We start from the raw sequence: 13,085 nt of genomic DNA, 5'->3' as shown, positions 1-13,085 counted from the left end.
CATTCCAGCCTGGGCAACAGAGTGAGACTCTATCTAAAAACAAAACAAAACAAAAACAGAAAAAGGTAGGTTGAGGCAGGAGAATGGCGTGAACTCAGGAGGCGGAGCTTGCAGTGAGCTGAGATCATGCCACAGCACTCCAGCCTGGGCGACAGAGCAAGACTCCGTCTCCAAATAAAAAAAAAAAAAAAAAAAAAAAAGAACAACAACAACAAAAAGAAGGGCTTTGGTAATTTAAGTCAAAAGAAGGAAGAGCAAAGGAGTAATCCAAAGACAACCCCAAGTTCCCAGCCTGTATCAGCGATATGCAGGAGGTAACTAAATTTTCAAAAGAATAGTGAAGGCAACAAATGTGAAAAAAAAACATCAAAGAATTAGCAGAGCCATGTGGCTGACCTAGAGCATTTGGGCCAGCTTTAGGAAAGGGATATATGGGACCCGTGTTTCATATAAAAAACGGATGGTAATTTGTGACAGACATGATATGGGAAGGGGTGACAGAGAGTGAGGGTAAGCTAAAGGTAACTTTGAGATTTCCAGGCAGCGTGTGTGACAAAGATGGATGGTGTTTAATGTGCAGCCAAAAAAAAAAAAAAAAAAAAGAAAAGCAAGAGTTGGCTAAGCTTTGTTTTTCTGGTGGTAGAAATGTGGCTTCGAATCCACTTTAAACTCTGGTATCTCTGGTTTATCCTGTTCTAAAGGGGCAATACAGTTTATTAGTTAAAGCCAAAGGTTTGGTATTGCACAGAAGTCTGGACACACCGTCTAGCTCAAAGTTCCGTGACGCTTCTTTTTCATCCTTCTCTGCCTCTTTGACTTAATATGCACCTCCACTCCATGATTCACTTGGGTTTTGCAACAAATCCCTCCTGACAAGCCCACAAATCCTCCCGGACTTAGTGCAAAGTCATGGAGCTGAACTAACTTCCCCAGTTCTTGTTTTGACGTTTGGGTTGTTATTTCAGGTGTGCAGAAAGAAGGCATCCTAACAACAGGATTAAAAATCTTAGAGAAAGACTCCTGGAAGGGTAGTTGGCCCTGCCACAGGACCCGGAGAGCTGTTGACACCCACGTGAATGACAACTGCAAGTTTCGGAGAGTTCCTGGAGGGAACCGCACAGCAGAAAGCTCGCAGCTTGATCCTGCAGATGCCAATTTGAGCTTGCAGCCTGATATGTGTTTTGATTTCAGGACTCAGCAAATTGGATGAGAAAGCCATAAATGGGTGATGAATATGAATCACAAATATCCTGTTTGTAATAAACTATCACCTGTCTTTTGAGAGACACATGTTTTGAGAGGTGAAATGTGGCTGAAGTTGGAAGTTTGAAATTTGCAGAAGTTTGAAAGTAATGCTATGGGGACATTACTGTTTGGGAAAAAAATAGTCCTAAGGATGGAGGGATTCTACATCCGTCTTATTCTGACTTTGATTCTTTTCTTGAGGAAACTGCTATGGAAATGAAAACCTCACCCCTAGACAAGATTTGGGGTCATGTCAAGCAGCCAGGTGTATCCTCAAGGAAGAAAGGAACAGACAGCTGGAGCACTCTGCTTCAGAAATTCCCAGCAGCGTTAATGAGGAGGTCAGCCTCACACCTGCTGTAAGAAGGCAGGCTTCCTCCCATCAGGTGCATTGTCCATGCCGGCTAGAGAAATGTCTTTGATAGAATTCAAAAAGCCTTAAGATTTATAATAAAAAAGCCGAGCCTCAGTTGAAAAATTTTCATGAGCCTAAGCCCTGCCATGGGAGCTTATTAAAGAAACATACTCTCAGCCCCTGAGATTTTTATTCAGCTGATTTGGGTATCTGAATTTTCAATGAGCACCCAGGTGATTCTGAAAGCATGTGCTCCAAGAATTACACTTAGAGAACCACTGAATTAGCAAAAGATATAAAAAAGGGGGGAAGAACTGACCTACCTTCCTTCCCCCCACAGATATTTTCTTTTAATTTTTATTTCAATCATTTTTGGAGAACAGGTGGTTTTTGGTTACATGGAAAAGTCACTTCCACAGCTATTTATTGAACCGTTGCTATGCCCAAATACTTTGCTACATAACAGGGATACAATGGTATATTAGTTTCCTGGGGCTGGTGTAACAAATTGTCACAAACTGAATGGCTAGAAACAACTGAAATTCATTCGTTCAGAGTTTGGGAGGCCAGAGGTCCAAAATCAAGGTGTTGGCAGTGTCGGTTCTTTCTGGAGGCTCTAACGGAGAAACTGTTTCATGCGTCTCCCCTTGCTTCTGGTGGTCGCTAGGAATCCATTGTGTTCTTTGGCTTATAGATGCACTCTACCAGGTTCTGCCTCGGTCTTTACTTCACCTTCTCTGTGTCTCTGTATGTCCTTTTCTGTATCTTATAAAGATATTCACATTGGATTTAGTGCCAACTCTTATCCAGTATGATCTCATATTAATTCTTACTTTAAATACATCTGCAAAGACTCTATTTCCAAATAAGATCACATACTGAGGTTCCAGGTGGAGATGAATTTGGATGGTGGCAGGGAGATGACACTATTCAACCCACAACAAATAATGAACCTAAACTGAGCTGGTCCTTGCCCTCACGGAGCTTATAGTCCAGTTGGGGAGATAGATATTAACCAAGTAATCACACAAGAAATATAAAAGTTCAACTGGGAAAGTGCTATAAAGCAAAGGTGCATCATGCTGAGAGCAGCCATGTGTAATCCATCAATCAAGTGCTATTTAATTTGCCCTTACTCTTCATTTTTCTAACTATTATTTGTTACTAAGGGTGCCAAAGGAAAAAGAAGTATAAGGTCTAATCTCCTGACTTCAGGAGGCTGACAATACATTTAGGGTGATGGGGCAACTATAATACATATTAACCAAATATAAAATAATAGCCTATATTACCCAATGAAGCACCAAACTGCATGGTAATATAAGTGCAATAAGTATTCAAGAAGGAGCAGGTACAGGAAGATGGGCAGATAGTTTTTATTTGGGCAGAAGAGAGAAGATTTCGGTAAAGGTAATTATTTCACCTTCTCCCTGTTGTAATTCATCATCAGCCTCATGGTTTCTATGAGAGTCATCAAGACACAACAAATGCAGTAAACCACACAAGGGTTAGGTGCTACAGCAGTCATTCTAAAAGCTTGGATGGCTGGCTTTTACTGCCACCAAATTCATGGCTTTCTAGGGCAATAATTTCCATGTCCTGCAGCTGTGCTCTTCGTAATATTCCACTTAAGTCAATTAGGAGACGTTAAATATTTGATCTAATTCAATACTAGCCCTGCTTGGTCTGTGGGTAGGTCTAAGATCATGCCTCACACATAGTAAGAGTGTAATAATAAATGCTTGCTGAATTATTTAAGTAAAACAAGTCTACTTCAGCAAAACTTCTCTGTGTGTGTCTCTCTCAATAAAAAAGATAAGAAGAAAGGGCAGGAAAAATTTGGAGAACAGGAAAAGTTCTGCTTTCAATATTCTCTATTTATGTTTTATATTCTTTTGTTCACTAATTTAAATCTACCCACCATTTATAGATGACTTAACAGGCCCTAAACACTTTACTAGTGCTTTACATCCACTATCATACAAACATCCTGCTAAGAGATGTTATTATCCCCATTTTACAGAGAGATCATTCTGAAATTGTAAGCCAAGGCCTCCTGATCCTAAAATTTATGCTAAGCTCTCTAGGCATCTGTATCCTGGGAGGGGGACAACTTTCAACATATTTAACGTCAGTAACTATGTCAAATTTGGGCACAGTAATTGTGCCCGAAGAAGTCTTACAAACCTACCCACTATTACAGCTCCACTGTGAGAACCCTATTGTTATAATGAAACAGATTCCCTTTACATTTCTTAACTTGGACTTCTGGCTTATTTTTCCTTCCTTTTAGGCCTGTCTTCTAAGATTTTTAACGTAAAGTTTCCTCATTTAGAAGCCTCGTTCAGTTCGGGTTTGTCAGTCTTAGGACAACCCTGGTTCAATTCCCATCTATCCTGAAGTGCGAATTTGTAATCCCCATATTCCTATATCCCTTGGAGATGAATAGTGGGCGGGTCTGAATCCCAAGCACTGAGAACCTTTAAGGAATTGTTTCTTAAGGAGATTTAGGGGCACAAGAACAGACCACATATGTTGAGAGCACTAAATAACTCGAAGACAACAAAGGTCCCATTTTGAGCACTGCTTTTAGAAATAACAGCGTCTTGGTTGCCCATGAATTGCTTTTCAGTGAGCCAGACTGACCGATGTTTTGCCTGAATGTCCCTCAGTAAGTCTGCCTATGGAGAGTTTCTAGAGAGAAATCTGCCTCTGAAACTAAACTGACGATTTCTTTCCTGGGCAGTTTAATGCAGCCTGTTATTGCTATGCTAATGTAGCCTCTGTTACTACTGAGGGGACTTTATAGAATGCTAAGATGCGTGCGAGCTGCATTCTATAAACCAATTAATAATATTTGCTGGAGTGCAAAAGCCATCAATCTACTTGGCAACTAACCCAACCTTAAGCGCACAGTGGACTAAGAAAAGATAACTAGTGTGGGAGGTAGACTTTGGGGAAAGGGAGATGGCAGCATTTGAGCATCAAGAGTTACCCACCAATCTTGTAAGGAAATAAACTCCTCTTCAAGAAAATTATACAGTCAGCATGTCTCCTTAACTATCCAAAGAAGAGGAATTCTTAAACAGCTGATTCCAGAATTCTTTTTCACTCAGCAGCAGGAATATCCCAATATGGAGGATGAGTGCAAGGGCACTTTTAGACTTGATAGATCCTACACCTTCATCATTTCAAACATATCCACATTCTCATTAAATATGTACTCTGAAGGTAAACATTTTTTAAAAGAAATTTGTTTATAATTTTGCTTTCAAAAATATGTGGCCCCAGGTCACTCATTTAATTTATCATTGATTATAATGTCTCAGAAATCATCCTACATTCTCTGGAGGACTTGAAAATTATTTCCAACCATAACAAAATATAATAATGAGTAAGGTTGTCATAATGTTTCATTTTGTAAACACGTAAATGTACATGTAAGAATTTTGATTTTGCAATTTTGTTTTTGTGTTTGGAGACATTTTCTTTTTAGGATTTGATCATCTTAGTAAGACCTTGAGAAGGTTCTAGCCCCAGGCATTCTATCTGCTGGATGCAATAGACAGAATAGCCCTGGATGGGTGCCCTCCTTTCTCTTCGGTTGATGACTATAGCCATTATGATTTTCTACTAAATGATCTTGCTCCTATTTAATGTTTTCCAAACAACCCCCTGGTTGTAACTTGACCATTCAAAATCTTTCCTACACGAATGAAATGTGCTGAGCAATTAAATATCGTACTGTGTATAATAAATGTGTGTGCATATAAGCATTACTATCTATAAAATTTATTGAATGGTAACTATGTCAGGCACGACTTTATTATCTCCCTCTATATGTCATTGTGCTTTATAAAAACAATTGACTAAAGGGAAATAAAAAAGAAAGAGCAGAGGTAAAGATTAGAGAATGAGAAAAATAGAGATGGTGGAGTATAATGGCTTAGCATTAGATTTCTAGAGAGAGATTCCAAGGTTCCACTACCAGATCCTTTTCTATTAAATTACAGTACAACCTGGGGCAACTTATTAAACACCACTGAACTTTGGTTTCATTATTTATAAAATAGAACTAAACATAGACTCCAGTTCAGATAATTTTTATGAAAAATAAAGGATCCAATATACCAAAACCAGGACCTGACAATAATGAATAGTTAATAAATATTAATCATTATTATGAAATCAGCTTGAAAAATTAACCTGAAATTGGATCTCCTTGAGCCTTAATACTAAGCAACATTTCTGGGGCCAGATCTGAATAAAGCAAAAACTTTGTCTAGGATGTTATCATACAGTACACTCAATGAAGAGGAAAATGTTGACAAGTTTAGCATTTGGGCAGTCTTTGAATTTTCCATGACTCCAATACTTCATTTTGTTTCTGTTGCTTTGAAGTTAAAACATTTTAAGGCATTTTTCTTCCCTTACTCTTTTGAAAATGCAAAACATTGAACAAAGGAAGAAAAATACCCTGCATGGCTTAGACATTCTAGAGGTCACAGAATCTTCAAAGTTTCTCAATTGTGGGCCAGCTGCTCTTCCATCTCCCAATACAGAACAGATTTTCAGCCCAGAATTCACAATGTTCCTTTCATGTCCTTCATTAAAGGATTTTTGCATGATAGCAACTCCAGCTTCATTTCTCTTTTTTCTCTTTTGGCCAGTATCTTATCTGGCAGCTTTATCAGTTAAATATTCATTGGTCAAATTAGAATTCAGCCAAATGCCTTCCTATTTAAAATGGCTGGGTGAATATAGTGATCATTTGTCAATGTCCCCTTCTGAATTGTTAGTGAGATAGACCTGAACACATTATGTGAGACAGAAAATGAATAGTTTTTGCTGCTATGGTTACAGCTAGGGTAGGGGTAGTTGTTTACAAGTTATCTTTGTTTTCAGACCCTATACATACACATACATGCTTGTGTATTGAAGTCCTAAATATTCTAGTAAAGTATCCATTTCAAAGATTCTATCCCAATGTCGCTATTAATCCTCATATCATTGTTAGATTATTTAACATAATTTTCTCTTCAGCAGTTATAATTTCATATAACTCTCAAATGTGATATCACAGATATCATATGGCCACTATCCTCAAGTGGTCTGAGAATGAACAGATTTTTGCTTATGTTGAAAACTCATTTTTCAATATCATAGTTTATTTCCTTTTTCTTAAACAGTATCTGTTTAAACAAAAATAACATAAGGAGAATAGTTCAGCAGTTTCTCAGTTTCCTAATGAGCTAGACTCAGTTTCAGTTACTGTTGCTTGCAAGTAAGAACTCCAGAGCTACAGAAACCAAGTCTGGCAGATTAAGTGAAAAAAAGCTGATATTAAAATATGTACAGCTCTTCCCCCCCACCCCCAGAGTCATTGGGAGGGCCAGAGAATTTACCTTAGTCCTGTTTCCAGGAATAACCTCCTAAATCACTCTACAGAAGCAGTCTGATAAAAACAAAACAAAACAAAAAACCTGCCTCCATCAAGCTCTAGATGCTACAATTTGTGTCTCTGCTTCTTGAACACCAGGAACTCAACTTTATTGCAACCACATTGTCTGCCACTCCAACGCCAAAGTTCTATACAGGGCATCAGTTTGATAAGCAAGGAAGTCACAGGTGATGCTATCTTTGCCAGGAAATGAGTTCTACCCAATATGCTAGTCACTTCTAATTTTTATTTTTTATTTACTTTTCTTTTTGAGACAGAGTCTTGCTCTGTCGGCCAGGGTGGAGTGCAGTGGCATGGTCTCGGCTCACTGCAATCTCTGCCTCCCGGGCTCAAGCAATTCTCCTGCCTCAGCTTCCCGAGTAGCTGGGATTACAGGTGTGTGTCACCACACCCGGCTAATTTTTGTATTTTTAGTAGAGACGTCACTTCTAATTTTAAGTCTCATGGATGTGTGTCTGATTGGAGGAACCAAGTTACCTAACCACACCCCAGCTGGGAGAGGAGGCTGGGAAATGAGTTGTCTGGCTTTTACAAGGAGGCAACACTCAAAAAAAAAAAAAAAAAAAAAACTTCCAAAAAAACATAGTAAATGACCATTATAAATGCAATCTGACGTGCATATAATCATCTTTTAAAACAGTCTTTTAGTTAAAATAATTAGTTAAATCAACCAGTTAATCTATTCAAGCAAGGAACAAGTTTTCTTGCTTTTATCTAAGGCCAATTCTTCTTGTTGTCTACGATATCCAGCTTCTCTCGGTTTCTTAAAAGCTTTGCTCCAAAAGCACATCAGAAATCTTACTCATTTTACCACATTATTTTCAACAGCATACAGACATGCTGCTATTTCTCTCATCTTAAAAACACACAGTCCAATACTTTCACACCTTTCCACCACTTCTCCCTCCAGGTAGTGCCCTCTCACTACTGCCCCACTCTGTTACTCTTTGCAGCAAACTCCCAGATAGAAGTGTCCATATTTGCTGTTGTCCATTCATTTCTTTCATTCTATCTGTAATACACTTTTATTGCACGTTGGCCTCCACTACTCTGTGGAAATTGTTCTTGTCAAGTTCATGACTGACTTTCCATAGCTAACTCCAATTGATGGTCAATTCCTAATTTTTATTATAGTTGGACTATCAGAAACGTTCACCCTCCTCCTTGAATAACATATTAATTTGGCTTTCATCTCATCATACTTTTCCATTTTGGTTTGTTTTGTTTTCCATCATATGGGCCACTTTTTCTCAGTTTCCTTTGCCTTTTCTTTTCAAAACCCTAATGTCTAACCATTAGAGTTCATAGGGCTTTCTCTCTTCTCTGTCTACACATTCTCTCATCCAGGTCTGTGAGATGTATTTATGTAAATACCATGTACACACCGAAGACTCCAAATTTATAGCTCCAGAATTTTCCCCTCTGAATGCTAGGCTTATATATACGATTCCATGATATCTCTCTTAGAAGTATAATAGGTATTCAGCCGGGCGTGGTGGCTCACCTCTGTAATCCCAGCACTTTGGGACCTGAGGTGGGCGGATCACGAGGTCAGGAGTTCGAGACCAGCTTGGCCAACATGGTGAAACCCATCTCTACTAAAAATACAAAAAATTAGCTGGGCGTGGTGGCACGCGCCTGTAATCCCAGCTACTCGGAGGCTGAGGCAGGAGAATTGCTTGAACCCGGGAGGCAGAGGTTTCAGTGCACTGAGATCACGCCACTGCACTCCAGCCTGGGTGATGGAGCAAGACTCCATCTCAAAAAAAAAAAAAAAAAAAAAGAAGTGTAATAGGTATTCAAATGTACATGACCAAAACAGAACTCTTGGTTCTTACCTTCTAGACTCCCTCTTTCTACATCTTAAAAAATGTAACCAACTGCTGAGGCCAAAAATTTGGAGTCATTTCTGACTCCTGTTTTTGCAAACCCTATATCCAATCCATTAATATCTGTTGGCTGTAATGGCAGCAGATATCCAGAATCCAACCTTTTCTTATCAACTCCACTGCTACCACCAAATTTAAAACACCGTCACTCTTCACACTGATCAGTATAGAAGCTTCTTAACTTGCTTTTCTGCTCCCATTCCTGTATCTCTATAGTGTATTTTCCATGCATCAGTGAAAGTAATCTTTTGAAAATATAATGATTTTATTACTACTCAAAATCCTCATCACATTTAGAAAAATCACCAAAGTCCTTACTCTCAAGAGTAAGCCCGAGGTGCTGTGTAGTTTTCAGTCCTCTCAAACCTCATCTCCTCACATTTCTTCCCCTACACTCACTTTCCTTCGGTCACATTACCTTAAATTATATTTAAGGAGGGAAACATACAAAAATAAACAATTCTGTCTAAGAGTAATGACTCAAGCTTAGGATTTAATGAAAATCAAGGTGAGGGGATTCAAGAAAGTGGTCATGGAAAAGTTGACATTTGAGCCATGTTTTAGGAGTGGGTATAATGTTGAAAAGCAGAGCTCGGAAGATGGAAGACATGGTTGGATGTGTTATATCAACCTAAATAAAGTGAGCACCTACTATGTCCCAGAGACTATGGAGTATAAAAAACTGAGTGCAGGTAGGAGAGCCTATGCATACCTGGGGTATATATGTTCCTGGTTTTCTGGGGGAATGCTGAGTATCCTTAATGCAAATAGACAGTTGTCTACAACAGTTAAGGGAGAAGAAAAAACATGATATCCAGCGAGTGCACTAGCCAATGGCAATGCATACCTTCTCTTCTTCCACCTTCCTCCACTCTCCCATCATGTTTAGTGCTCAGTAAATCAATTCTTGAATGATGGTATTAATGCATGCACACTTAATGTGTGCCAAGTACAATCTAAGCACTGGGTACAAATAATTTTAGGGTTATTAAGAAGTAGAAATTGGCCAGGCACGGTGGCTCACCTCTGAAATCCCAGCATTTTGGGAGGCCAAGGTGGGCAGATTAGGAGTTCAAGAGACGGAGACCATCCTGGCCAACATGGTGAAACCCTGTCTCTACTAAAAATACAACAATTAGCTGGGCATGGTGGTGCACACCTGTAGTCCCAGCTACTCAGGAGGCTGAGGCAGGAGAATTGCTCGAACCCAGGAGGCGGAGGTTGCAGTGAGCTGAGATGGTACCACTGCACTCCAGTCTGGCAACAGAGCAAGACGCCGTCTCAAAAAAAAAAAAAAAAAAAAAAAGTAGAAATTTCTCCAGTATCCTCAATGGGCTTGCTTACTTAGGGTGACAGGCTTAAAATAATTACAGAAATATAGAATGCAGAAGAGAGGGCTTGTTTTGGGTAAAAGAAAGATCCCGTAGCACTGCTCACCCTATGCAAGTACTGCTCACCCATGCTACCATCCAAATGCCTATAAAGCACAATTCTTTTGAGCTTTAATTACCTTTCTGTCTCCTCACTATGCCACCATTGCAAGTGTTTCCTTCATGGGATCAATTAAAATACTCACCTCAAAAATGTGTTTTGGCAAAGAGGGTATTTGAAACAATGAAAATAAATTACATGGGTATGGATTGTTGGATGTCAATTATAAAACCAGGTGGTATAGAACATATCATACCTTAAACACACACACACACACACACACACACACACACACACAGAGACTTTGATATGCTTTGATGTTTTCCAAAATTTCAAAAGTGTATGTTCAGTTTATAAGGGGCCAGTAAATATTATTTGCCTGTCTATTGTAAGAGTGAAAGCCATACTTAGATATATCTTAGAAAAATATTCTAAAACACATCATATATAGAAGAGGGAAATAACTGTTTCTTTTTATTCAGTGCTTACTTTCTGCCAGACGTGGCTGAACATTTTATATGTGCAAGCCCAATTAATTTCTCGATGACACAGATTACCAAAAAAAAAAAGATGCTTAAGTTATGATTTGCCACGAAGTAGTCCAAGTAGACAGTAGCCAACAAAGCAGCCCAGCATGGAGGCCAATGTAGAAAATGTGATTCTTTTGTCCTTCTAGCCCCTCAGCTACTCTCCCATGTCAGGCCTTCACTAGACAAGCTCAGAGAGATTCACTAGACAAGCCAGAGAGTTTCACTAGACAACAGTGGTCAGGAGGCCTTTACACCTGTGTGCAGAGTGGGGAGTGGATTAGAAACTGGGAGATGACCTGAGGAGAACTGTGGGAAGTCCTGCTGTCCAGACCATCTGGGAGAGGAGGTGGAGAGCCACCCCAAAGCCAGTCCCATCCCCCAGCATCTTCTGTGGCAGCCTGGGTGGGAGGCATGGGGAGAGTGTGGAGAGGCTGGAGCCCAGCTGAGAACATAATAACCTCTTTCCTTTTTATGGATCTGTAGGAAAATATATTAAGGGGTCAAAAAGATCCATCCTACAATATTTAAGGGAAAAAACTCCTTGCTAGAGATGATCCTCACCAAATAAATTCTTAGAAATTCTTTCAGAATTTCATATTCCTTTTCTGATTGGTGAGGAGCAGGGACAGGGATAATCTTCAGTTTATTCTGTCACATTCTAAAATGTCTGTTACTCAGTGCTCCATGTAGAAGGGATGTGGTTGCCTATTTGCCCTGACTGGGAAATAACAAATTTAACATGGGATTGACAGTTTAACTCTCCTAGACTTCAAAAAAGCTTTTCTATGCAAAGATATGGGAAATAAGAAAAAGTATCACCTCCAGTTTTACCAGCAGATATATTATTGTAAATATAGGAGTAGAATTAGAATAATCCCTCTTTAAATTAAAATCCTGGTTCTCTCTTCTTGCCATCCCTATTATATATTTGTAGCCTCATTTGTTTCTGGGCCAGGAAATTGTAGCAAATATCAGGTGGGAGAGAAGTACCCTTTTCTACTGTGCCCATAGTGAGCGTAATGATGGCCGTCCTCTTTGTCCCCAGTGGAAGTCCCTTGATAAATATCAATGAAGTGATGTTTTCCTTCCCAGGGAGGAGGTGATATTGTGAACTTGCCACTGTGATCATTAATACTTAACAAGACCTTCTCTTCCTTTACCAAAGACTGCCGTGGGGACCATTCACAATGCTTTGTAGTGAAGAATGACATTAACCTTTTGTAGAGGAGCTCACAGGTCTATTAGAGAATTCATTATGCAGGGACTGGCTAGAGAAGGGGTCTGTATATAATCTCTTAGGCAAACAAAGTGACTTAATTCAATATTTGAGGTGTTAATAGATCTTCTCACAATTGTAGTTTAATTGAACCTGCCCCTGTCCCAAGTGACACGTGGACAGGAATAACAGAGGGTCTACAAACTGGTCACAATACAATATGGATTGGCCAGTCTCAACTGACAAGCCACATTCAGGGACACCGAATGAGTACTTCAGTAAAGCATTAGGTGCTTTGGGGAATGCACTGATGAACAATGGCTGGTAGGAGTACCCTCAATCTCCTATGACAGGCCTCATGATAAATACCAATACTGTGAAAGAACTGTTCCTTCTCGGACACTAAAATATATAGACCATGCATTCCCATGGAAATATCTAATAATCTGGAAAGAAGTGTACATTTCCCTCAAATACTATAGACTTGCGTAAGCTTAAGTCCTGTCACTTGTGTAGCAAATAAATTCCTTTCTGATTCACGAATTCAACTGTGACTCCAATCAGTTCTAGGGAAGAAGGAAGGCAGGAATAAAAGTTAGCAGACATCAAATATCTACCTTATCCTGGGATCACACAGAGATATCTAATTTAATAAATGCTGGAATCCAGTGTGGTTCATATTCTCATCTCCATTTCACAAATAAAGAAATTGAAAGCATTCAGGGAGGTTAAAGTGGCTTGTTAAAGCTTACACCTTAGAAAACTAGAGGTGTAAAGTCAGAGATTCACAGCCTTGTGTTTCCATTGTTCTTCAACTTGATTTTCGAAAGTATGGAAGAAAACTTCAACGATATCTAATGTAAACAGATGTTCTTATTTCCTTAGAAAAGAAGGGTTCACAAAAAGTTGGGTGTTAACAGCAGGACTGGAAATTTGGCTTGGTGTACCTAGAAATTAA

The sequence above is a fragment of the Pan troglodytes genome, chromosome 11 (assembly GCF_028858775.2).
Source record: "Pan troglodytes isolate AG18354 chromosome 11, NHGRI_mPanTro3-v2.0_pri, whole genome shotgun sequence".
Lineage (NCBI taxonomy): Eukaryota > Metazoa > Chordata > Mammalia > Primates > Hominidae > Pan > Pan troglodytes.
The sequence above is the reverse complement of the archived record's forward strand: the minus strand, read 5'-3'. Positions refer to the sequence as shown.